This window comes from Tenrec ecaudatus, chromosome 2, assembly GCF_050624435.1.
Source record: "Tenrec ecaudatus isolate mTenEca1 chromosome 2, mTenEca1.hap1, whole genome shotgun sequence".
Taxonomy (NCBI): Eukaryota; Metazoa; Chordata; class Mammalia; order Afrosoricida; family Tenrecidae; genus Tenrec; species Tenrec ecaudatus.
In genome coordinates, this window is record NC_134531.1 from 108,534,147 (window position 1) to 108,561,236 (window position 27,090).

The following is a 27,090-nucleotide window of genomic DNA, read 5'->3' on the forward strand; positions in this document are numbered from 1 at the left end:
CACCATGCCCTACTCCTTCCTTAACTTTCTCGACCACCAGGAAAGCTGGAACGATGATCGCGTGATTGATACCGTTGGACACTGTGCGATTTACATGCTCCTGACTGCTTATACTTCAATGATGGCTATTGCTTATATTTTAATGATTGCAATCCTCAGAAAAATTATCAACCAAACTTCTTGTCATGCGATTCCCTGGCACAGAGTTATATCAAATGATCACATCTACAATCTTCAGTTTGAGATCGAAAGGTGTGCCTTGTTTTGTGAATTTATTTTGGGTTCTTTGGGTTCATATAGAAAAAAAGTATATCCCCACCCCAAAAATAGCCTTTCCTTAGATTCTTTATTATCAGAGCAATGTTGTAAAAAGTGAGAATACAGCTTGACTTCATTCTATACCAGGGAAAAGTAGAAAAGGCTTGCTAGCGGGAGGTGTTCATGTCCAGACATGGATGGGTTTATTTCAAACAAAATGTGTCTATAAACATGTCTCTGCCATCCCTGGGTGGCTGCAGACAAGTTCTCTCAGACATACACTTTTTTGCAGTCTCTTCGCGATGCCTTTAAAATGATACTTATTTTTAGAGAAAAAAGATTTGTGGTCAGGGTTAATGCCAAATGATTAACAAACTCCGGTGGACATCTCCCCAAATTATTAAACTTTGCAAAAAAGTTTTGGAGCATGCTGCCCTGCGGAAAGCACCAGGTTTTGGATGGATCAAGTGTTTCAAAGAAAGATCACAGACAGTCAAATCAAATCTGAAGAGAAAGGTCATTCGAAAGCAGTGATCTCTGAGAGGACCTGCTAGGCCAGCTGACCATGAGGCAAAAAGGTCGGCTCAGAGGGCTAAGATGACTGTTTTAGGGGGATTCCAACTGGGGATCCCGATGAACTTTTTTTAAGGACACAGGACCATCAAAGAGACATTTTATGCACTTTTAAGAAAACTCAAAACTGGATTGATGGGGGGAGGGGGGGAGAGCCAGCAAATGTGCCCACGGACATCTTTTTCCACATTCTCCAAGGGTAACAAGGGTGCCCTTTGAGCATGTCATTGGGATACCTGATCCGTCCACCTGAGAGCCCCCACCTTGTGCCTTCAGACGGTTTTGTTGGCAAAACTCAAAAAGCATTTTTAAAAAGGAGTTAGATGGAGTGTATCAAGGATACATAGGCTGGTGATTTGACATGGTATAATTTAAATAGCACAGAATTCTTTGCTGAAAGATTAAAGAAATGGAAAAAAATGCTTTTAGGAGTGTATAGGCCTAGATCGTGGCTATAGCTAGACGTTTTAACTTCACATTTTGATATTTTTGTTTAGTAAATGTTTCGATAATTTTATAGCAATACTTTTTGACTTATTGTCATATTTAAGGTATCTTCACTCTATATCTCTTAGCTGACAAATGCTGGATGAATTCATATCACTTATAAATATAACCCCAAGCCAAACTCACTGCCATCAAGGAGATTTTTACTCACAATGACCCTCGGGGAAGAGTGGAACTGTCCCTGTGCGTGGCCCTGTGAGTTAAGAGTGAGTGCCAGCCATACTCCCTTATGTGCTGTACCATAAAGCTGGGCTTCATTCACCTATGGCTATACTCCCATTTTGGAGGGCATTATTTACTAACAAACATGAATGAAATTACGACCTGAACTTGATAGAGGGTGTGAATTGGGCCACGCTCTTAGTTGAATGGTTATCTTGGTTACTGTGGCTTCTAGTGGATGTAAAGAATGATATGCTACAGAGAAGAGGAGAAAAATGGTTTCTGGAGTGGCCTGGGAAAGAGGGTGGCCGATTAAGATTAGTGAAGGCCAGTGCTTACTGCAAACATCCGGCCAGAGGGCCCACAGGTCAGAGGTACATATAAATGATTTATTTGGGTATCACTAACAAGATGAAAGGGTTAGATGTCGATTTGATCGCTCTCCTGATACTCGATGCAATTCCTGCCAAATGGCCTTTGCTTGCATGGGTCTGGTAAGAAGGTGGGGAAGTACGGCTACCATTAGCCTTATTTGGAGTCTGAGAGTGTCCCAGGGACATGCTTCAGAGAAGTTTTTATTAGAGGCTACACAGGTTCTCCATAAACCAAGCAGCAGCAACTTGGACAAAAGAATTAAAGTATTTCACCATAAATGTCCAACTTGGAGCTTTTAGCAACCTGTGGATCATAGCCACGATAATGAACCTGAGCATGCCAACGATCATGAAGATTGCACAGGACAAGCTGTCTTGTTCTATTCTTCATACGGTTGCCATGAGCTCTTACAGACGCAAAGGCAACTAACAACAAGTAAGGATTCATGGGCTTTTTAATAGACGTTGTCAAATTAAAACAAGAAACCAACTTGTGTTTTAAACATTAGTCACATAACCCAAATTCACATTGTTTCACTCCGTTTACAGCCTAAAATGTGCTTTGGGATCAGAAAGCTTGGAGAGGGGTAGGGGGCCATTAAAAGAAGCAAACGCTCACATTCCATTATCTTAACAGCAACTCTATAAATCAATCCGTAGGGTAACTTCCCTCTAATGATCTGCAAAGTACCAATCAAAATCTTGCAATATCTAATGAAATACGAAGTGGAGGCCCTCTGGTTATCATGTTTAGAATACTATGCTAATGAGGCCATGAGGGGTTCTAATTTCAGCCATTCCAGGAAACAGGCAACCTTGATCTCCTGGGGCTTAGGTGATCAGGGCTCAGCACTCATCAACCGACTTGGTACTCAGAGGGGACTGTATTTAATGCCTCACATCAGTAATTCCAAAGCTGCATTTAGAATTACTAATACATGCACTATTCATGTAGTCATCCACTGCTGACTACAGGTCTCTCAGACACGATGATGCTGGCATCATGTTTGCAGTGGGCAGCTCGTGACACAGCTCACAGTGGCCCCGCCTTCTTGCACTCATATTCCTGTGTAATCCAATCGCCTTCCCTTGAGAGGAAGCCGGCCTCCTAACGTGTTTCTAATGAAGAAAACACAGCCCAAGTGACAGTGTGCCGCGATCATGCTAAAAAAACAAGCCAAACCCAAAAAGCCGGTGGCTTCTGTCTTTCCAGCATTCTCTTCCTTACAGGGAGTCTCGCAGCTTGTTCCTGAAGAAAGCATTCATAGTGTGAGATGCTCCCCAGAGAGACTCTCCAGGCAAGAGATGAGACAGTGCGCGTTAGGTTCCTGTCGAGAGCTTGCAAGGGACCCCACAGCCTGCAGAGGACTCACGGCTGTTCAGGTGGCCCAAGGGCCACGTAAGGCCGCACCAAAGTTCCTGACCCATGGAAACGGACATAGGAATGCCATTGTTTTAACCACCAAATGTGGAGCTCATTCCCTGCAGATACACTGCCATATCAAAAGAAACCCGTTCGACCAAACGATTCTTAGAGAAGCTGTGGGATCTAAAGGCACGAAGACGCCTGAACCTTATAAGATCTGCCCTATCGAAACAACCAAAACTTTCACTAGTTTACATCTTAAGCCACCTTTACAAGTCCACTTAAAAGTACTTCGTGGAGATAATTATAAACTGCTGCTGAAGAATACAAGTCTGAGCAATGTGTTTTTACTCTAGCATGAAAAACTGTTTCGTTTTCCTTCCCCTGCCACTTCAAGTTGGTTTTTCTGACTGTAGCTAACCTGTACTGCTTACAAGTAGCATGCCTCACTTTTATCTCCACGTTACTGGGTGAACTCGTGTGTTTTCATATGAATGCACACTTAAATGTTAGGAGAGAATGTTTCTCTTCAAATAAGAAAAAAAAAATACAAAAGGTAGCTTTAAAAGCATCTGAAACATTTTTAAAATGTACCTATGTTAAAATTAATCTTAGCCTCTGGAAGAAAATGAAGGGGAAGGAAGAGTGGAGCACATCCTGGCCCACCAAGCCTGGAGGACGATATCCCCGCTCAGAATGCACAGTGGACCATGAGGCTGGCCCCGCTATGAGACATGATGTCCCTCGCTGATCCATGGCCCTACGGGGGACAACACTGGTGACACAGTGTCGGGATTGGCCGGGTCTAGCCCCACCACACTGAGGCAAAAATAACTAAGGGCATGTGGCAGAGCAACAGGGAGAGCAGAGCAGGGAGCTCCCGAGGGAGTGCAAAGGATAGATTTTGGGGCCAGAGCGTGGCATCCCATTGGACTCGACTGGAGGGCGCGCCAAGGGGTCAAAAATCAGACCTTGATCTATTTACAGGTTTTTATTTTCTTCTTTTTTTTCTTAATTTTCTTTTAAAAAGTACTTATTTATTAATTATTGTTTTGTTGTAGTTTTGTTTTCTTTTGCTATTCTTGTTTTTGTGTGCATATTATTATCTCTGCAGGTCTATCTAGAAAAGATAGGCTAGATGAACAGTCTGAAGGAGAAAACAACGGGACTGATGGTTCCTGGGGACATGGGAGAGGGGAAGGTGGGGGAAAGGAGGTGGTATTGACCAACCCAAGGACAAGGGAGCAATAAGTGATCAAAAACCAGTGGCAAGGAGGGTGTAAGAGGCCTGGTAGGGATTGAGCATGGACAATGTATCTGAGAGAAATTACTGAAACCCAAATGAAGGCTGATCTTGATAGTGGGACAAGAGAAAAGTAAAAGGAAATAGAGGAAAAAACTAGGAAAGGGCATTTATAGAGGTCTAAATACAGTCATCTATATATGTAAATATATATGTAAATATATTTATATATTACGATGAGGAAATAGAGCTACGTGTATATATTTATAGGTTTAGTTTTAAGGAAACAGATTGAGCCTCCACTCAAGTACTCCCTCAATGCAAGAACACTCTATTCTATTAAATTGGCGTTCCATGATGCACACCTTCCCTACATGATTGCTGAAGACAAATGGGTGCATAAGCAAATGCTATGAAGAAAGCTGATGGTGCCCAGCTATCAAAGATATAGAGTCTGGAATCTTAAAGGCTTGAAGGTAAACATGTGGCCATCTGCCTCAGAAATAACAAAGCCCACATGGAGGAAGCACACCAGCCTGTATGACCACGAGGTGTCAAAGGGACCAGGTGTCAGGCATCAAAGAACAAAAAATCATATCATTGTAAATGAGGGGGAATGCAGACTGGGGACCCAAAGCCCATCTCCAGGCAACTGGACACCCCCTTACAGAAGGGTCACAGGGGAGGAGATGAGCCAGTCAGGGTGCAGTGTAGCAACTATAAAACATGCAACTTTCCTCTAGTTCTTAAATGCTGCTCTCCCCAACCCCTACCCCCCACTGTCATGATCCTAATTCTACCTTACAAATCCAGCTGGACCAGAGGATGTACACTGGTACAAACAGGAACCGGAAACACATGGAATCCAGGACATATGATCTCTTCAGGACCAGTGGCGATACTGGAGGATGGAGGTAAGGTGGGGTAGGAAGGGGGGACCGATGGCAAGGATCTACATATAACCTCCTCCCTGAGGGATGGACAACAGGAAAGTGGGTGAAGGGAGACATGAGACAGTGTAAGATATGACAAAATAATCATTATAAATTATCAAGTGTTCTTTAGGAAGTGGGGAGCAGGGAGGGAGAAAAATGAGGAGCTGATACCAAGGGCTTAAGTAAAAAGCAAATGCTTTTAGAATTAGGGCAACATGTACAAATGTCCTTGACATACAATGGATGTATGTATGGATTGTGATAAGAGTTGTATGATCCCCCAATAAAATGATTTTTTAAAATTCATCTTAGCCTCAAAAACCTTCAATTAATTCTTTTACATCAGTGTTCTCAACCTGTGGGTTGTGAAAGGGGTCGAACAGCCCTTTCACAGGGGTCACCTGATTCATAACAGCAGCAAAATTATAGTTATGAGGTAGCAACAAAAATAATTTTATGGTTGGGGGTCACCACAACATGAGGAACTGTATGAAGGGACCGCGGCATTACGAAGGTTGAGAACCACTGTTTTACAGACCACCAAAATGAGTATTTGCAAGGATGGATCAAAAGGCACTACAAAGAAATCATAGAAACTTGACCAAACAAAATAACGAAAGGTGACATTACTAGGTACATCTTCCATCTAGGTCTGTATCCTTCTAAAGCCAGTGCCGCCATCTCTCTCTAGCAACCCCGCAGGAAGAAAAACAACGCATTTTCCTCCCATAATGAGTTACAGTCTTGAAAACTCACAGGGGCAGTTCTATCGGGTCCCTGTGAGTGAGCACGGACTCAACGGCTGTGATGGTTTTGGAACACATGAGGTAGAAAACCTTTTTTCCTGCCAACGGCCATTTGGAGATATATCTATATCTATCTATCTATCTATCTCTCTCTCTCTCTCTCTCTCTCTCTCTCTCTCTCTCTCTCTCTGTCTCTCTGACTATCTATCTATCTATCTATCTATCTATCTATCTATCTATCTATCTATCTATCTATCTATCTATCTATCTATCTATCTATCTATAGATATACAAGATCATTTGTGGGCCTGCTGGTCAAATCGTTAACTCGCCTCTAATGTGATGGCTGGAACCGCTTCTCTTTGGTGAGGTGTGTGATCTGAGCCAGGACTGACGATTTTGCTGCTCTTCCACAAGCTGGAGGGTCCCCAGCCCTGCCTCTCCTTTCCTTACTCAAATACTGATGTGCTGTCTGATTAACAGCATGGTGCAACAGCACTGTGGGCAGCATCCTTGCGCGATTCAAACCATATTCCTTGTCAAGGTTGACTTGAGAACAAAAACAGTCTGAAGAGGCAAGGTCAGAGCACGGGGGTAGATGGGGTAAGATTTCCCAGCAGGCGTCTCCTCGTACAGCCATTGCCGGCCTTACCAAACGCGCAGGTGCACTGCTAGGAGAACAATTCCTGGGCACAACTTTCCTGGCGTTTTTCTTACAGGTGCAGTTTTTCATTTTCTGAAAACTTCTTCCCAAGAAGCCTTTGTGAGCATCCTGACCTATGGAGACCTCCTCACTTTGCCCCCCCCCCAAAAAAAAACAGCCACCATAGGCTTCTGAGTTGACCTCTGCCTTGAATAACTGGCCCACCAGATCCCTTCCGAAGTCCTGGTGTGGAAAGGGTCTTTACTTTGAAGGCACCCTAATGGGACAAGAACGAGTGTATAACCGAGAGAACGCGTCTGCAGCCATGTCCTGATTGCAGAGACATGTTTACACGTGTTATGTTTGACCAACCTGGGCATACATGAACTGCAACACCATTAGCAGTAAATTTTGACCTGTCACTGCACGTTATGTGATTTCAAGCAACTCAAAAGTTCCCCGACAATCAAAGTAACAAACATTATTCCTCGTGAAGAAGGAACGAAACATTTATCAGTAGAGAGCCAAGACTCTTGCATTTCAAACAGTTGTATTTCTTTCATATTTCAGGTCCGATACTGTACTGATTAATGAGGCTTAATGTTTCTGCTTAATTTAATCTAACCTCAAATCTTAATTCTAACAGCCCAACCCAAACCCTTGCTTTCTGCGTCCCTTGCCAATCTGGGTACTTCGGGAAGCTTTGTTTTTAAGAACAGGCAGTCACTTTCTGCTGTTTAAAGAACTGGGTGTGTAGGGGAGCATTAAAAATGCAGTTTTCCATTATGTTTGCCACAGGCAATATTTCTCAATTTGTGCAAGTCAAAAGCAAAGATAGGCTATTAGTTGTTAGCAGAGACCAGTTTTTTTTCCCCTGTAGGTTTTTCATGTGGTTTAACATACAACACAAATGTATGCAAATTAGGCAGGTGAAGGTGGAATTAGGCATTAAGAGTCTTCACAATAAATGCAGAAAAAGTAAAGCCAATTTAAGTAAATGGTACTACTGAAATGTCTCCTAGAATTTAATCAATAAAATCCATTTTGTGTATGCGGATGGAGGGTGGGGAACAGAAGGAGTGGTCGGGATAGGATCAAGATTAACCAAAGCCAGATGGGCTTCTTGGGAAATGGTTACCAGACCAGCAGAACAATTCTTCACACCAAATTAGGCCTCTTGTTGAGAAAGAACACCCCAGCAACAACTGGCAACTGGCTATCAGTCCCTGCCTTTTAAAAGTATCCCATGATCTCTACTCTCATATTAAGTACAAAATGATAGACTGAAATATGATGGGCTAATCTCACCATTCTGCTTTTGAGATTCATAAGTTATCTGTATTGATGGCTTGCTCATGGTTCCCACTTCATCAAGCCTGCATTTTAAGAGCAGACACAGCAGATGGCTAAATTTGTCAACACGTTCATCTTTGCCAGCTCGAGGTGTCTCTAGACTTCTATCAGTGGGCAGGTGAAGGTTAAAACACACACACACACACACCCCAAATCGCTGTGACAATTGGTTATGACATCACCGAAGCAAGGTTAGAGAAATGTTTAAAATATTGTGTAAATATTGTACACTTTGCTGTGGCTGAGGATATGCTTCATTTAAGGAAGGAACGAAAACAGAACAGAGAGTTATGTTTTCCACACAGTAACAAGGACAGAAAAAAGTAGTCTACAAGCTAAAAACTTGGTTTTGACGGGGAGCAAATAATTAAAGTTTGGGGCTAGGGAAGTGAATTAAGTCCCAGCTGTACAGCCTCAGACAGAGAGAGAAAGTGGGAGGTACCACCCCTGCCCCAATCGCCCCCCAGTAGCCAGCCCCGCTCCTCAGTCAACGTTCTTGCTGCAAATTGTAACATAACTGTTATCGAAATTCCAGCAGCCAAGCCTCGGTAGATCAATGACTTTTCCTAGCAACCTCCAATCAACGGCCAAGGATGCAGCTCTTTCCACTGCTTTCGAGGAATAAACGAGTAAGAAAGTGCCACGCTTCCATACACATTCGAAGAATGTGCAGACTTTGACTCTTTGGGAGACAAGAAGCTTGTTTTTTCAGCTTACAGAAAGAGTATGCATTGTCGCATAGCCTTTGATATCTACTGAGGCATGACCAGAGTACTCTGAATGTTAAGACAATGCTTTTAACGTGTCCTCTGTAGCAAGCATTTTTAATTGTACAGTAAAAAAAAAAAGTCAGCTTGAGTCTTAGATTCTAACTACAGCATATACTCGTGTAAAAGCTGAGTTTTCAGCACAAAAAATGTGCTGAAAAACTGGGGTTTGGCTTATACACGGGTCAGTGGTACGCCAGCAAGATGCCTCCTGCCCCCTCCCACCCCCCGTGGTAACGGGGCGAGTGCCCGTTACCTCGTGGGTGATTGCTGTTCCTCCGCTGTTCATTCAAAGCCCCTCTGACACTGCATGGCTTTGAATGTTTGCTCACATCTAACCAATCAGAACCATCCTATGATGTGGACGGCTCCAATTCGCAGAAGCACCTGTAGTGAGTGATTCACTTATGCCGGCAGCTGAACTGATAAGGATGTGTCTGTGGCTGCGCTCTGTCTCTCCCCTCTGGTCTCTGTGTTAACTCACACCCTGCATCCCCTGCCCACACGGACTGCCCCCCTCCTCACGGCTAACATGTTACAGGGGGTGGCGGGGGGAGCATTACCATGAAAATTCATTTTCAAAGTCTTGTTTTTTTATCCTATTAGAAATGGATACTCTTGAACCAAAACAAAAACGCCGGTCATATGAGGCAGGTTTCAAAATGAAGGTTGTGTCAAGAGCAGAAGAAAGCAATAACAGTATTGCAAGTAGGGAATTCTGTGTTGACAAAAAGCAAGTGAGGGAGTGGTGGAAAACGAAGGTTGACGTGGAACAGATTCCAAAAGCTAAAAAAGCTCATCGTGGTTTAACATCTATTTATGGGGCTCTAGAGAGTGAATTGCATAAATGGGTTATGGAGTGTCATTAAAATGGTTACTGTGTAACACGCATGGGAATCCACATACGTGCTCTACAAATGGCTAAGGATGACAAATTTAAAGCACCAGGCATTGAAAAATTTGCTGCATCAGCAGGATGGTATCCCCACTTCATGAATAAGTTTGGCCTACTATGTTTGAGACAAAGAACAAAGATTTCCCAGAAATTGTCACGAGACCTTGAAAAATTATGGTATGTCATTCCAGTCATTTATTATAAAACAAAGAAGGATTTATAATTATGACCTGGCAGATATTGGGAATATGGATGAAACTGCCATGATTTTTGATCCTCCAAGCAACAGAACTGTGGCAAGTTTAGGAGAAAAAAACATTTTTCTCAAAACCACAGGGAAAAAAAAAAACACTTTACAATTGTTCTATCACATTTGGCTAATGGAACTAAGCTGCGTCCTGTCATTATTTTTAAAAGAAAGACCTTGGCTAAAAAGATCAATTTCCCAAGAATTACTGTACGTGCACATGTTAAAGGATGGATGAAGACGGAACAAGAAAATGGCTGGAAGAAATTTGGAACTGACGATCAGGAGCAGCCTTAAAGAAAAAGCCATTGTTACTTGTTTGGGATATGTTCAGAGCCCACCTATCGGATGACATAAAAAAAATTGGTAAAATCTAGTAAAGTTACTTTAGCCGTTATTCCAGGTGGGCTTACATCTGTACTACAGCCTCTGGATGTATCTTTGAATAAGCCTTTTAAAGACCATGTGCGAAGGATGTGGCATGAATGGATGTCATCTGGTCAAGTCCAACAACAAAAGGAGGAAATCTCATGAAACCTGACATAGAGTTAATAGCAAAGTGGGTTCGAGATGCATGGGAAGACATTCCAGAAGACATGGTGGGATGTGCCTTCCAGAAATGTAGTATTAGTAATGATATGGATGGCAGTGAAGATTTAGCTTTGTATGAAAATGACAGCAGTGTTGGTGATGACGGCGACTTCAGTGAGGACAGCGTCTACGATGACCTCACACCAGCTGAAGCTCTGCATTGGGATACAGATGATGATGATGAATCCAGTGTTGAAGGATTTTAACTCTTTACCTTTTAGCTTGGTTGCTGATTGAGCTCAGGGAATAATAGTACTCATAAAGTATCATTGTTGATACCTTATTTTTTGTTGTTGAACCTATTTTCCACTTACTGTGCTGGTTTACTAATGTTAAATGACCTGTCTTTTAATTTATGTTTTTTATTTAAAATAAATATTTAAATACATTACCCCACTGGTGTCTCAATTTTTAGTAATTTTATTTTCATTTGTTTTAATTATTGAAACTCACCAATAGCTTCTGCATTTTCACCCTAGGCTTATACTCGAGTCAATCAGTTTTTCTGGCTTCCCAGGTAATAATTAGGTACCTCGGCTTATACTTGGATAGGCTTATATTCGAGTACATACGGTAGTTCTTTTCAGCAATCCTGAGATCCACAGTAAACAGGACAAAGCGACATAACCTTCAATTGTTCATAGACCCTGTGGTGAGCCATGCAGTCGAGTGCAACTCACAGTAACTCCTCGTGACAGCAGAATTGCACCATGGAGTTTTCTTTGCTGTCGTCTTTACTGAAGCAAAAGGACAGGGCTTTCCCTCAATGAACCACTGTGTGTGTTCAAACTGCCATCCTTTGGGTTAGCAGTTGAGCCTTTACACACTGGAGGATGCTTCCATACAAGGTTCTATACAATAAGTTTCTTATTGCATGTGTGTGTGTGTGTGTGTGTGTGTGTGTGTGTGTGTGTGTGTCTAAAACCAATGGAATTAAAAGATAATGGAATTTTTCGATGCACTTTTTGTACTACTTTCATATTTGAGGGTAAATTAGTATCACTACAAAATCAGAGAAGCCTTTACTAAACAAAAAATGTCAAAATACGATGCCATTGTTTCTAGACATATCATATATATATATATATATACACATACATACACGCATATATATACTTCTGAAGACAATGTTTCATGTCTCTTAACAATTTCCCCAAGAATGTTTTACTCTTTAATTTAGACCAAGTCAAACGGCAATTTTGGCATCCTTCTTTGAGTTTGAGGAACAAAAAGCTATCTTAAAAAACAAGATCCAGGGTTGTAGGGTAGATGGGGTAAGGTCTCCCAAGGAAATCCTCATAGGACAGCCCTCGCTACTTTTGAAGAATGAACAGGTATATGTTCATGATGGGGGGGAAAATTCTCAATGCATCCTGGCTTTTTGTCCTCAATGGACGTTTCCATTTTCTGAAAATTTCTTCCTAAGAAGACCCCGTGAACATTCTGTGTCCTTTGAGAAAAAAAGTCTATCTAATTTAACCCTTGGGGATCCCCTTCTCAGCTGACCTCTCTGCCTTGACTTGAGTGGACGGAGCAGCTCCTCCCAGAATCCACTATTTTGACCGGACTTTCTCTCTGTGTCATATCAGCAAATCCAAGTCTGCTCTCCAGTTAGGATTCCTTCTACTAGTTGTTTCTGGACGTCAGCCATGGTTTCTTCATTTGCTTTCACTGCTGTCATTCTCACTCTTGGCTCATCTTTGAAGTTTTCCTGACCTTCTTTGAAATGCTGGATCCAAATAAAAATTGTTGCTTTATGTGGGCAGCATTCTTGCAACCATGTTGGAAAGGGTCAATGATTTGGGAAGGTAGCCACTTGAGTTTTGTTAAATTTTGAAATTAGGACTGACCTCAATTTTTTTTTCACCCACAGCACAAAAATTGTCCTTATTTTGAAGGTATCCTAATGAAACTAATATGAGTATGTAAGTGAGGAACTAGTCTACTGCCATCCACTGATCACAGAGACATGTCCCAACGTGTTTTGTTGGGAATAAACTCATGCACGTAAGAACTGAAATCTTGGAAGCAATATTTTAAAAATTTCCTTCATAGACGTGTATGCACATATGCACACACACACATATAGAATACCCACCTCTCTCTTTTACTGTCATCAAGTCCATTCTAACTCATGATGACCCCACGGGACAGGGGAGGCTGCCCTGTGGATTTCTGAGACTGTGACTTTTTTCATAGAAAACGTCCTCTTCCCCTTCAGAGAAGTTGGTGGTTTCGAACTACTGACCTAGTGGTGAGCAGCTCAATGCGTTCCCCTCTACACACCAGGTCTCCGGAAAAATAAATATACATGCATATCTTAGATATGTTAAAGAACCCCATTAAAACTCTCGGAACAGCAAGAAAATAATAAATTATGAGTTGATGTAACCATTTTCTGAGATTAGGGCTTGTCTGAATCATATGATTTTAAGTGACTGTTACCTACCAATGGTTCTTTTCCGTTTGTGGTGAATTTCACTCTACGGGCCTATGACATTGGTCAAGCACTAAGATGCTACCCAAAAGGTCGGTAGCTTGAACCCACCAGCTGTCCCATAGGAAGAAGACGTGGCTCTCTTCTCCACAGAGATTTCTGTGCCCAGAAGCTCACTGGGGTAGTGCTACTCTGCTGTTACAGGCAGCTATGGCTCAGATTCAACTTGATGGCAGGAGAGTTGGGTTTGGTTTTTCCCAAATGGTGCACGTGGTTTACCTTACTGATTAGTTATCAAATGAAAAGTTGGCAGTTTGACTCTAACCAAGGCTTCTCAGAAGAAAATGTCTGGAGATCTACTTCTGAAAAACCAGCCACTGATAACCCTAAGGAGCCCAGTTACGCTCAGACGCACGTGAAGTGGTATGGATTTGAGGGCCATGGTTGGGACTGGCCCAGATAGCCGAGAGGTAGCCATGTATCATTTGTAGAGTTTCTCTCTTCCATACTGAAGATCTGGGTTCAATTCTAGGTCAAAATATCACATATGGCGCCTCCACTGCGTCGGGCGGCAGGTTGTGAAGATGTTGAACGGTTAGAGTGGAGTTTCTAGACTAAGGCTGACCACAAAGAAATACCCGAAGACTTCCCTGAATTAAGCAATAAAAACCCTGTGTATCACAACAGTCCACTCCCCAACCCATGATGGGGACAGGGCAGAGCAGGGTAGCATATCCTTCCAATGTGCAGAGGGTCACTGTCAGTCGGGGGACTTCTCCAGAACAGCTCAGACCACCAGCACCATCAGAAAAAAAGTAACAGATAAGCAAAACAACTCATCGGGAAGCCACATCACAGAGCTAACAACAAAACGGAGGGGAATGCAAAGCAGACGAGCAGCAGAAGTCGCAGAATTCCATAGGCATTTCCTTCTCTACAGGCCGTTTGTGCCACTGTCTGCGACACGGTATCAGGGTGACTGTTTGCTGGGAAGCAGTGAAGGCTACCAATCCCATCATTCATCTGTACAATATTAACAGAAACAATGTTATCATACAGCACTAATGCGGCATGACGGCAAACTACTAATAAATCATCAAGCCAATGCAATTCAAAGAAGCTCCTGGAAAAGAAATTAATAATATTTCTGTGACCCTTTCATACCCACTTTCATCCCATCCGGAACACCTGAGAAGGACGCTAGGAAGGGCGGGATGCGGCGCTTGGAGCGCATGCATAACCGTGCTCGGGATTTGGGGCTCACCTTTTTTGATTTATTTGGAGGCTTTGAGCCAGCTGCTTAACTCGCTCAGGCCTCAATTTCTCCATGATCCTCCCCTTCCCAATTGTTTTTAAAGGACTCTAGCTTTTTAGAGTGAGGTTGGGAATTCAGGTGGTAGATCTGGAATATCAGTGTGCTACCGTGCAGACTGACATCATCTGCTGTGTTTATTGCAAGGCCCCCAAGTGAGGACCTCTTACAACTCTAGTTCTGAGTACAAATTTACAGGTGGGGTTAGGGGTCGGTGTATGGGGTGCACTAATAAAAAGTTATTGATGAGTCAAAAGGAGAACCAGGGTAAAGGTGTGACCCTTCATTCTAGTCTGGATTAGAAAAACTGGGTTCTATCGTAGTTTGACTCATTAGTGTGTACATATCTGTTCTCAGGGGTGAGGGAGGGGAGGTGTTTATGTGACGTTACGTACTGACCCTGGGTGAGTGTGCAGAAAATTGGAAAGATCATTTGGAAGACCGTGTTTCTTGCGAAAATCACACTAAAATTCAGTGAGTTCTTTTTAAGATCCATTTTAAGAGCATGAGCCTGCGACTTTATTAGGGAAATGGCAGAGCAAAGACATGGATATAAATCCTGCCGAGAAGCAACCAGGCTGGGCGCTCAGAGTCGTCCGTCGCAGCCGCACGGTCCGAGTGCACTACAGCACCAGCAGTCAACACCAGCAGCCCCGAGACAGACGCCGGCGCTGCCCACGCCCGGACCAGTCCAGGAGTCTTGCAGCTGGTTCCTAATCTTCCATGGGTGCTCTGTTGCCTTCTAGGTGGGGGCATGGCTGTCTACATCAGTTAGCCATTCCTCTCCATCAATTATTTCACTTGTGTGCCCCTACATCTGTCATTTCTGCTGGTGAGGATTTGGGCTGCAGGCTCTGAATGAAAAGCTAGACGCTTGCACAAACTGATGTCCCCTCTTTAGAAGACCAATGTTCCAGCAAGGAGAAGTCAGCTATCAGGATGGCATATTTTGTGTCCCACGAAAAGCACTTTCCTTGCTGTTTCCATGTTGACAGAGCGAGGACCATCCAAGGTAAGCAGAGCAACTCAGCTCTAGGTGGCCGTGGTTGTCCCCCAAGGAGGACCGTTTCCAGTGACGTGAACTGGAAGTGCACTGCAAGGCGGTGCTCCGTGCCTCGGAGCCATTTGCCTCCCTAATCTGGCCTCGACTTAACCTTTAACATACTCTCTCCCACTTTCTGTCTCTCACTCCACAGTAACAGCTGGTCCCAGCAACATTCCCTGTGCCTCCCTGTCTCTCTCTTCGCGGATCTTTTCCTTGCCTCTCAGAATCCCAGCTACATCCCTACTACTTGAACTATGTCCCCATTTCTCCAGCAGGACGATACTTTCTAGGGTCATTTACCATTCGCTAGCTACTGAACATTTCCCCCCATTGTTTTGTTTTAGAGTTGGAAGGTACAGCTTACAGAGTCCTGGGTAATACAAATGACGAATATGCTCGGCTGCCAAAGGAAGGACTGAAGGTTTGAGTCCAGCCAGAGGCACTTGGGAAGAAGTGTCTGGTGATCGATGTCCCACTCTTAGCCATCGAACACCTGCACAGCACAATTCTACCCGTGGGTTTGCTATGAGTCATCATCGACTGGACCACAGGAGTGCTTTTTCCCCCTAAGTTTGGTTATATTTTCCCTCTGCAACTAGAGTTTTAAATTCTGTGGGTACAAGAGTCACCATGCTGGTTTTCCTGGGGTTCTGGGGAGTCAATTACTTTGTTCTTAACTTGTGTCCAATAAAGACCTGAAGAATGAACACAGATATAAAGCTGTGAAGTCCTCTGGTGCCCAACACTGAAGTAACACACAAACTCAGAACAAAAATAAGTGGAGAGAGACACTCCTGTGGTGTAATCCACAGATGTTCTGACTAAGGTCCAGAGACATACAAAATTTAGTTGTTCTAATCTAAACAATCTTTAACAGTGTATGGTCCTCAGAGATAAGAAGTGAATGAAAGAAATGTGGGCCCTTTTAGAACCAAAGCTATGCTGAATCTAAGCAAACGACCAGCCTGGGTAAGGGCTGAAGACCCCTCTGTGTGCACCGGAGAATGAAGGCAAGCCAATGCTCGACTGCAGGTAGCTAAGCGTCTCCTGGATGATTCAAAATGCAGCTCTGTGGATGTCAGTAGCACAGGTGCAGGTGCAGAGACCTAATATCCAAGCTGAACTTTTCTAGGCGTCGGATGCCTCAGCCAACCAAGATTCCTCAGAAAATATAGGAGACACTAAACCCTCATTCTGTGTGGAGGCATATAGTCAGCCTTCACAACAGAGTTTATAAACTAAGTAAAGACATTTGTATGAGGCTCAAAGCCACAGAATTTTAATATTTTTGTGTTAAGAAAACAGCTGTGAATGCGAACACTTTTAGCTCATAGGAGAACTTTAGCCAATTAAGGTAACAGGTCAGACATGTGATTACAATTTGAAAAATTTAAGGGAATGGCTGATGTAGACTTGTGTCTGTGAAATCACAGGTCAACATGCAATGCTTTCCAGAGAATAGTTAAGAGAACTAAAGATCCATCATATATTTAAGTTTAATTATTAAATTATAATAATTACATCATGATCTGGGAAGAAACTGTAGCCAGACACCTGAAGTACTGAAAAAGGAAAGAGAATATAGTAAATCTTTAAGTTCAGCTTAATTTAAAGGAAAGAGAATATAGTAAATCTTTAAGTTCAGCTTAATTTGAATGAATTACTCGCCGTGGCTCTTCTAGCCAGTCTTGGCAGCCCTGGTATCTGAGCGGGTTAGGAGTCGGGCTGCTGATTGCAAGGTGGATGCTCCGTAGGAAAACGATGAGGCCTTTTGTTCCCGTCAAGATTTAGTCTGAGAACCTGCCAGAGGCAGTTCTGCTCGGACTTCTCGGGTCGCTCTGAGCGGGAGTCCCCTTGATGTGGCAGCAAACTCTCGCTTTTGAAGTTAGAGTAGGCCTCATATCCCAATCACACCATTGTGATACATTGCTAAAAAATTTTAGTAAAACAAGCTTGGAACTGGAACCAAGAATATCTATTTCATACTCCTATATGTGGAACAGAGCGCTGGTGGCATAGTGGTTACACACGGGGCTGCTAACTGCAAGGTCAGCAGCTTGAAACCACCAGTCCTTTCACAGGAGAAAGAGGAGGCTTTCTATTCCCATAAAAGGTTACAATTGTGGAAACCTACAGGGGCAGTTCTACCCTGGCTTACAGGATCGCTGTGAACTAGAAACTACTCGACGGCAGTGAGAGATGTATACATGGAACGTTATCTGTAACTTTAAGTGGGGACGACTTTCAAAATACAATCTAAATCCAAAGATAGTGCTTAACGCACTGCCACTGAGTTGGTGGCTGGTGATTTCAAACTGCCAACCTCACAGATCACAGCCCAAAGCATAACCACTACACCACTAGAGCTTAACAGAAAACAGTAACTCAAATATTTTTAAAAGAATAGAAACTGGATGGGCCGGACGTAGTCAGATCCATATACAACCAAAGATAACCAAAGGCACCAAGGCCCAGAACCTGATATCTTCATTAATTTTTTGCTTTTTACTTACTCTCCATGAACATTATGTCTGCATTTCCTCCAGCTAACACAAAGAACAATTTCACAGATAGTTAGATGAAAAATTCATCTATTTCAATTGATAGGTTTACCACTCAATATGCCAGAAAGCCTTGTTTAATAAGCAGATGACACATGGTACCCAGGTAGATAATGAAACATTGATAAACTACCATCATAGACTTAACATAAAGTGTGTTAAATGAAGGTGTATTTTCAAAGAACTTCCAGTAGTTGATACTTCTGCACAATGAAGAAAATAATCGTACTTCAAAACAGGTTCCTGTTCTCAGAATGTGTGAAGCTAATCTATTCGAACAAACAGTCTATCCATTAACTATGCAATTAAACAGCCAATATGCCATTTAAGTTTTAAGGAGCCGGCTATATTTCTCGGTTGCCTCTACAAATGATATAAAAACGAAGAGGCATTGGCTACCTTGGCATTTTGGGGAAATTAATTTTATTTCTCCTCTGTTGAATGACAAAAGAGCCCAGACTCTTGGGTCAACTTGTCTTTTCAATCTAAGAGGTTTTTGTTGAAATTGGCTTTAATGGTTTCTAATTACAAAACTCAACAGGGGTTTTTCCTTATTTGGTGTAATTCATATTTCTATTCATTAACCTCAGTTTTTAAAAGATTAAGAACTGTGAACAGAAACAACTTAAAAGTTTGAAGAACAACATCTCCCCTGTGATACGCTTGAGATATACTTCAAATGCAAACTTCCCCCAATGCTAATTTCAAATATTTTGTGGTTGAGGGAAGGGACAATAAAGCTCAGGATTCTGAACTTCCAACCTTACCCCCGTGCGACAGGGAAATGGGAACTTGGCAAGTTTTGTTCATTCTCTACATTGGGAAAATTCAAGTCAACCTAAGATGCGAGTAACTACGGGTTCTGAAGGGCAACGGTGCTCCTTGCTTTTTATGGGGCCAAGTGACTAGGCTCAGATGCTTTCATTCTGGTGAAAAGATCATTACCAGGCGGCTCAGGAAGTTGGCGCTCCTGTAAGTGAGCTCCTTTGTTATGAATATGGAACAGATGGAGCCAAATCTATCTGCTCCGTAGGAACAAAAACACTTACAACCCAGCTCTCTCTATTAAAGACTCTACTTAGCTCCTTTATACCATCGGCTTTCTGTGCACTGCTGTGAGGTTTTGACTTTATAGAAAAAGGCACTTCATAAAAGCAACAGTTCTTACTCTTAAACCAAAGTGGCCTAAGAACTAAAGAAGATGAATACATGGTTTCACCCACAGGACTCCTTGGGGACACGCTGATATTCAATTAAGGCGTGCGCGTGTGTGCATGTGTGCGTGTGCGTAATAAGAAGACTGTATTAAATTCTGGTAAATGTCTACATTAAAACAACATGAAAATATAGAGTAGAGCGATGAAGATGTCATGTTTCTCATTACGAGGATGGCATCTAATTGCTCTCGTATAATAAAATGCCAGGATTTAATTTTGTGTGTATGTCTGTAAGGCTAGCGAGGGATGTGTCTTGAACAAAAAATATGACTGTGTCCAACAAAGTCATGTGGGTAAATGTAATTAGTAATTAGGATCACACCACAAAACGAAGGCTATGCAATCGTGCCTCGCTTTGAAAAATAACAATTGCATTCAGCACCATGCCTGTTTGCTTTTCTAATCTGAGAGATGTACGTAGCGCAGGTAAAACCCACGCATGTGTTTATTCATCATGCCAATGGGCCGAAACACATCCAAGGGCCATACGGAAAATGTGCTGGTGCCATACGTGTGTTGGCAGAATAGCAAGGTAAGTCTCACAGGCTTCCGGGTGAGGAGGCACACCTGCATCCACACCTCCCACTGATAGCAACGGGGGGGGGGGTGGTGGTGAGGGGGGTAGTGTGAGTCTCTGCCTTATTTCATTACATGTATTATACCAATACATTTAAAGTCTGGCTGCCTCTTCGGAGATAATTGAAAAAAGAAATTCTGTGGCAGGATGCTTTGATTCTGACTAAATCAAGTCTTCGGGCAAATTTCCTCCTGCCAGTGGCAGCACAGCTTGCCTTAAGTCGTAACCTTTGTTGGAGGAAAGGAACTGGCCTCGAAGCAGATCATGAAGCAGATGTTTTATGCCAAATCAGAGTCTGGGGATACGCAGGCTACCGCAAATAAAACTCTTCTTCTGTCTGTTCAATCATTCCAATTCCCTGCAGTGTGAAATATGAACTTGCCAACAAATGGCCAGCGTGCTGTGCCTCTCAGCGGGGGGGCAAAGTGCCACAGCTGTGCCAGAGACGGAGAACTCGATATGCACATGACATGTTCATTAGTTGTGTACAGCCAGGGCTGGAGCCAGGCCATTCTCTAGAACCATCCACATGGCAGCGGATCGGGCTGGTGACTAACCCAAGAGAGTTCAAGATGAAATGTCCATGAACGTGAGTGAGACATGCAACTTGTACTGAGCACTTCGAAATACGAAGACAAGTTGTGGATCTCTCTGGGTTGAAAAGACATGGGTGGATGGTAGGGACAGTGATGCCAACTTTCTTTCAGACTTTACTAGCGGCCTTATCTATGAGTAACAAATGAAATAATGGAATGGAAGGACCCCATGAAGACCTGAAGATGCTTTCTGTCTTGACAAGAAAGATACAATTAGAGACTGTCCAGTCCACCTTGCAGGCAGAGGCAGCACTAGTTTCTGGTAGTCCACTGCTCTTCCAGTTGAACCCACGCCACTCTTTCCCAGTAACAAAATGCCTCATCTAAAGCGCAGAAAATGAAATTTGGCCTAACCAGCTTGAATGTGGAGTCCTTTGGTGCTATACTGAAAACACATCTAGTCCTAGATTATAAATATCCCATATTTGGTTCTATTATGAATTTTTTCCCAAAGGTTATTCACATGCTTTTGAGTGTCACATTCTTTCAAGTTTTAATCATGAGCTCCTTAAATAGAAGTCATTTGCATCTGTAAACATTCCCTTGCAGTAGTATTTAGCAGTATATTCTCTTTGCACAGAGCGATTTCAAAAGGAAAATAAACCTTAATATGGAACAACAATCAAGTGAAGGCATAAAAAGGTAAATTAAATGCTTGAGAAGCCCTGTAACCACCTTATGCAGTTTCTGAATAATGTTTGAAGTTTCTCAATCTTAAAATCGCCGAATCGTATCGTTTATGTCGGATGATGGATTACAGGAATACTACCCAAGTAACCCATAACATGCCCTAAACCATGAGGACATTTTCAAGAAATGAAATGGATTTGACATAATTTATTATTTTGAAATGAGGCCAAATAGTAAGTACACATGGTTCAAGCGTTCGTTGCATGAAATGATAGACCATCATCACAACTAATGGCTAGTTCTCATTAGTTTAGCATTTCTAAATGAATACCGCAGTCAATAAATCTGTCACTGAATGGCTAGAAATGATGGTTTTAAGGCATTAATAACAAGACTTCTATTTTTATTTGGGGATTATTTTTGGCACCGATGACTCTAGAAAATTATTTCCCCATCACGTTTCTTTTTCTCTTCGACCAAATACAAATTAGAAACATAAAATTATTTCTTCATTGGCATGGGGCTTGTGATGAGGAACTGCATCTCCGCATGCATACCTTTATGATAATAGCTACCAGTTACCTATTATTTCTCTATAGCAGGCACTGTGCCAGAATTATTACATTTAATCCTCAGAACAGTTCTGTGAATCAGGTATTAATATACTTATTTTAGAGATGAGGAAATTGAGTCTTAAAGAGGCTAAATTGTAAGCCAATGTCATATATAGCTTAGTATGTGTATGGCAAGACAAATATTCAACTCTAGGTCTTTTTGATGCCCAAACTATACAACTTCAGTTTACAGAATAAATCATACTTTTCATCATGCTTGCTCTACTTTGAATATTTGTTGCATACTTTCCCAGAAGCTCTTAAAAGTCCTTCCATAAAAATTCTGGGGGGGTTGTGAGATGGGGATGGGGATAAAACTTGGTAGAACTTGGCTAAGTAATGCTTCGCTTATAAGCAATGGCTAGCCAGATTTCAGCAGGAAAACAGAGTGGAGGTTTTGCCTGCAGAGACCAAGCCTATACATATTTTTTAATCAAGTACATGTCAAGAAAAAACTCTTAATATTTTATTACTGTAACTAATGTACTCCTAAGTACCCATAGGCACCATTGTAAAAGGAAATATGAAACACAGCACAGCAAGCCAGTGTTCAAAGAAAAAAGAAAATGTGGGAAAATGAGCAGTGCCCTCAGCACAGCGCCTCCAGAGAAAGGAGGCGTCGCCCAGCTTAACCTGGCTGTCCTGACCTCCTCTCAGCCTGCAGATTCGGACAGCGCTGGCCTGCTCCGAGCAGAGATAAAGTAGCTGGCGGTACTGTGGTCCAAGACTCAAAAACAACAGGCACAGCAGAAAAGGGGACACAGTCGAAACAGGGTCCCACAGGTAACAAAGCTGACTCTTTATATACCAATAGGTATGTCAATGTTTGGGGAAAGTGAGTGCATGGGCAACTGAGTCACCAATTTCTACCTTCAAATGCCTAAGCAAAAGAAGTCACTGAAAAGGTAAACCTGTACCTTTTTTTATCCTATGTAGAAATTTGATCAAGGAATATCCTACTCAATGGCAGTGTAACATATTTTCTATACAACTTATTTTTGCAAAACACATTCCACTTTATGGATGAAAACTTAAGGATCTCATCCAACCCGAAGAAACAGATGATTCTGCTTCACCGTGGGCTGGCTGTCCCAGGTCCAAGTTGCTCCTGGTAGGACCTAAATCAGATCTTATTAATTCTCTAACCCAAATTCTCCAATGGCTCCCATCTCATGCGGATGAAATTTATCCCTAATTCTCACCATGGCCTCCAAGTTCACTATATCTGCTTCCAACCACACAGGCCACTGCCTATCTTACCTATTTACAGAATTCTTCCCGTGTCCTTCCTGTTCTAGCGATCCTGCCCATCACGCTCTTCTGGTAGGGTCCCAGTCATGCACTGCTCCTTTCCCCAGGGTCGTTTGTGTTTTTTCTGTTCCCTTTTCCTGGAACATTCTTTTGACTTATAGACATATTACTTGCTGTTTCACTAAGGAATACCTTCCTGGTCTACCCTGTATAAAACTGCAATTCCTCCAGAGGTCAGAGGTTCTCAACCTTCCGAATGCCATGGCCCGTTAATACCGTGCCTCGTGTGCTGACTCCAACCACACAATTATTGTCCTGTTACTTCACAACTGTAATTCTGCTACTGTTATGAATCAGGAGACACCTGTGAAAGGGTTGTTCGACCTCCAAAGGGGTCGCGAGCCCCAGGTTGAGAACCGCCGCTCTACGTTCTGCCTCCTGCTTTTGTCGCCTTCATCACGCTGCCATCTTTGCGTGCCACTGAGCCGTTCAGACGAACATCAACTCTGTACGACGACGTCCACTGCCCTATAGCTTCATAGGTTGTGATCGTCCAGGAGCAGATTGCCAGTTCTTTTCTCCCACACGGGGACCTGAGATGAGCGGGCCGGTGGCTGACCATGCTGCCACCAGAACTCTCCTTCGTCACGACGGTGTCCTCGGGTGCCGCTGAGTGGATTCCGACTGTATGACAGAACCAGGCACTGCTGGACCTTGAGCCACCCTCGCAGCGGGCCCTGTGATGGAGCCCTTTGTGGAGGTGCAGCTGGTGATGCGGCCTGTGCAGGGCGTTCACTCTCCCTTGCCCCTCTACTTCCCGGCCTATTCTCTCCTGATAATATGTCCAAAGCGCTTCACAACTACCTGACATTAAAAGAGGTCTCAGCATGTTTGAGGGGAAAAAATTCCTTTATCTTATAAATCCATTTTTCCATGAATGTTTTGAAGTACTCTTATATTTCACATTTATTTATTTGCTTGTTTATCTGCCTCCCCCGACAGAGAAGGCTCCATGAATGCAAGGCCTTCACCTATTTTTCCCCTTCCCTGTGTTCACAGAGTTTAAATGACGACCAGCCTGCACTGTGTATTCAATAAATATCTGTTCAGTGAAAGAAAAATGGAAGAAAAAAAATAAATGAATGAAAGTCAAGGTCATCAAAAGAAAACTACTGGGCTGTTCACTGATTCACTAGACATGCCCAGAAAAGTGACAAGTTTGAGAAGGGAAGGTCAACTAAAAAGGCCAATGTCTAAGTAAATGAGTTTTGCGTAAGGTAAGTAGATTCTTAAGTCTGCTATAAGTGGTTTATTCTTCCACATGGTCCCCTCCCTCCATCTTACATTCAATTCAATGAACTGACACATATCTCTATAAAGCACAATAATTTTAAAGTATTTCTGAGAAAAGTAGTAGGCAGAAGATGAAAAGTAAAAATTTAACCAAGTACCAAGTCTAAGAAATGACCTTCTTTTTTCTTAGCGGCCCGTCTTTGTAGTACTGCTGAGCACTGAGTCTGCGCATGTGGAGGCGGACAGAGAGGTGGATACCCCAGGAGAGGAGCGTCCCTGCACCATCAGGCCCACAGCTCACCAGGGAACGCTGCTGCCCCCTCAGAGCTAGCTGCTGCAAGCTTCAGGCAGCGAAGCACAGAGCGCGACGGTGCTAGAAACCTTACAGATCATCCAGTCTCCTCGCTAAACAATGCGTACAGCACCGAGCTCTGGGCATTCTCAGGAAGCCATGTAGCCGATCCAAGTTTTACCCTAGTAGGATACGTATATTCATAGTATGATCTGTCTGGGGAATGTTTGTCAAAAGAAAATTGTTTCCCCAAACTCCCTTGACCAGAACTAGGGCACAGAAATCATCTCCAAAGCTCCTCTTAAATAGCAAGAACCAAATTATTAGAAATTAAATATTTAATGGATTTATATTATAGCTAGTGCTAAAATTTATTAAATACTTTCAGTGAACTTTTTATTTGCTTAGCATATTCTTTAGAGTACATATAAAATCAATGTGTAGAATACATTTATGTCCCTTTTATAGAAAATAATATAATTTTTACTATTTTAAATAATTGTTAAAGGATGTGGCTACTGCATCTTTGCCTCTGGCAGAGGGTTGGCCATAGTTATGATTTATCTTTTCTTAAATATATGGTCAGAGACACAGTCTCAATTAGGATATTACTCCTAACGGAATATGGAAGGCACTTTACAACTCTCTGCTTTATGGTTCCATTTCCAGAAAGCACAGTGGTGAAGAGTGGGCTGTCTGTGATACTAATTGGAAAAAACTAATCTATAGATTTGTTATTTCTCATCAGCAGTTACCAGTCTCTATTTTCTATACTGTGTAACACTGGGGTTATCCATGTACAACTTTTGCCAAAGCCAGACGGCTACGGCCTCCTTTGAATCATACTTTACCCAACCACTGCCACTACCAGCCCCAGTACAACTGCCACCATCTCATTAAGAGGTTTATAATTCTTGCTTTAATTCTACCAAGAATTCCAAATAAATCAGCATTCCCACCTCTGCCCAGCACTCTTTTCAAAATTCTGAAGTACTCGGGGTGTTGGAATCAACTTGATGGCAAGTCAGTATTTTACACCTTAAAACCAACTGATCCTGAAAAGTTTATGTAGCTGGGATTCTTAGAGATCAAATCACTGGGAGGAAAACAATGTTTCAGGGCTGCTGCAAAGTATCCTATTTCTAGAAGTGGAAGGATCACTCTGTACTTCATCATGTGTAAAATCCTAACTTTCATATGTTGTGCTTGTTTAAAACGATGCAGACCTTTTCCAATATCCTCAGGAGAATAAAGCTAACACTGATGACTTGTGTGTGCCAAATTTCAGTTGAAAAATTTCTCTAGAAGAAAGACTTTTAAAAATACCCAACAGCTTCTGTCTTGCCCTGAGCTTTCTTTCTGCACAGAACAAGGACTCCCGACAGCAGGGAGGCTATCTGAATGCTCATTGTCAGGCCTTGATGGGCGCCAGTCCTGCCACACCCTGGTGAGAGGGGCTATCGCATGCTGCCTCATTCATTCCTTGTGCCAGGGAGCATGCCAACGTGTTTACAAGAAGAAAATGGGGAAATATCAGCCCTGCCCTCCCAATCTTATGTTTAAGAGTCAGAAACAAGTGAAACTGTCATGAATGTTCTGGCAGACGAAGAAAGGGAGTTGTTATAGGAAAATAAATTAGGGTGTCAGCAAAATATGGGGTCATAACCTCAACTTGACTCATAGGGGTTAGTCTAAGTGGCTACACTTCACACCATCCATAAAGAAACTAAAATGTCCAAGAGGGTGGCTTCAATGTGTGCTCTTTGGGCAATCCAGAAATCCCTGCTAATCTGAAGGTGATATCACATGGAGTATTTCCTAAAGCGTTCTCTACACTCGGAGGATGCTGAGCGGCATCGTGGTTAGGAGTTGGGCTGCAATCCACCTGGGTCACTAGTTCAAAGCCACCAGCTGTTCTGCGGGAGAAAGAGAAGTTTCTACTCCTGTCAAGAGCTAGTCTTGGAAACCCATGGAACAGTTAAACTCTGCCTTCTAGGGTCACTCACTACAGCGAGTGATACCAGCACGCCGTACCCTACAATAGCCTCTGAAGATGTAAAGGATTGGGGCTTCCTCTGGGCCTGGGAATGAAATGTTGACAGCTCAGAGTCCCAGGGAACATCACCCCCAGGGGGCCTCGGGAAGAGCTGAACAACTCAAGTGGGTGCAGATGGGATGATGCCCTGGTACAATAATGCTGATGGAAAGATGATTTTTCTAGAACAACGATTATGAAAAGTTTCTATTTTGTACCACTGTTCTAATACAAAGATGGCCAATTAATCATTATAAAACAAGATTATTTGAATTCACAAGCAACTATGAATATATGTTAGTGAATTGTGAATTCTTCTGCTTTCTTCTTTAATTCGGTCATTCTTGGGGTAAAAGAAAATATTTTCACGAGAAGACTGTAAGATGGCCTTGCAAATAGGTCCCTCAGTAAAATTACTTGGGTGAGGTAAGCAGTCCATGAAGACAACTATTGAGATGATCCATTAAACGGGGATGAAGTTCAAAGAGGAATGAAGTTCAAAAAGACAATGCTAAAGACTGTCGCATGTACAGGAAGCTAGCAGAGAAGGTACAAAGAGCATAGCAGGAA

The 27,090-nt window shown here is 42.6% G+C and overlaps 1 protein-coding gene across 2 annotated transcripts in view; it reads right to left on the reverse strand.

The window, feature by feature from the left end:
- Window positions 1–27,090, reverse strand: part of EFNA5 (ephrin A5) — a 349,074-nt gene that overhangs the window by 12,271 nt on the left and 309,713 nt on the right. The gene's annotated exons all lie outside the window — the stretch shown is intronic.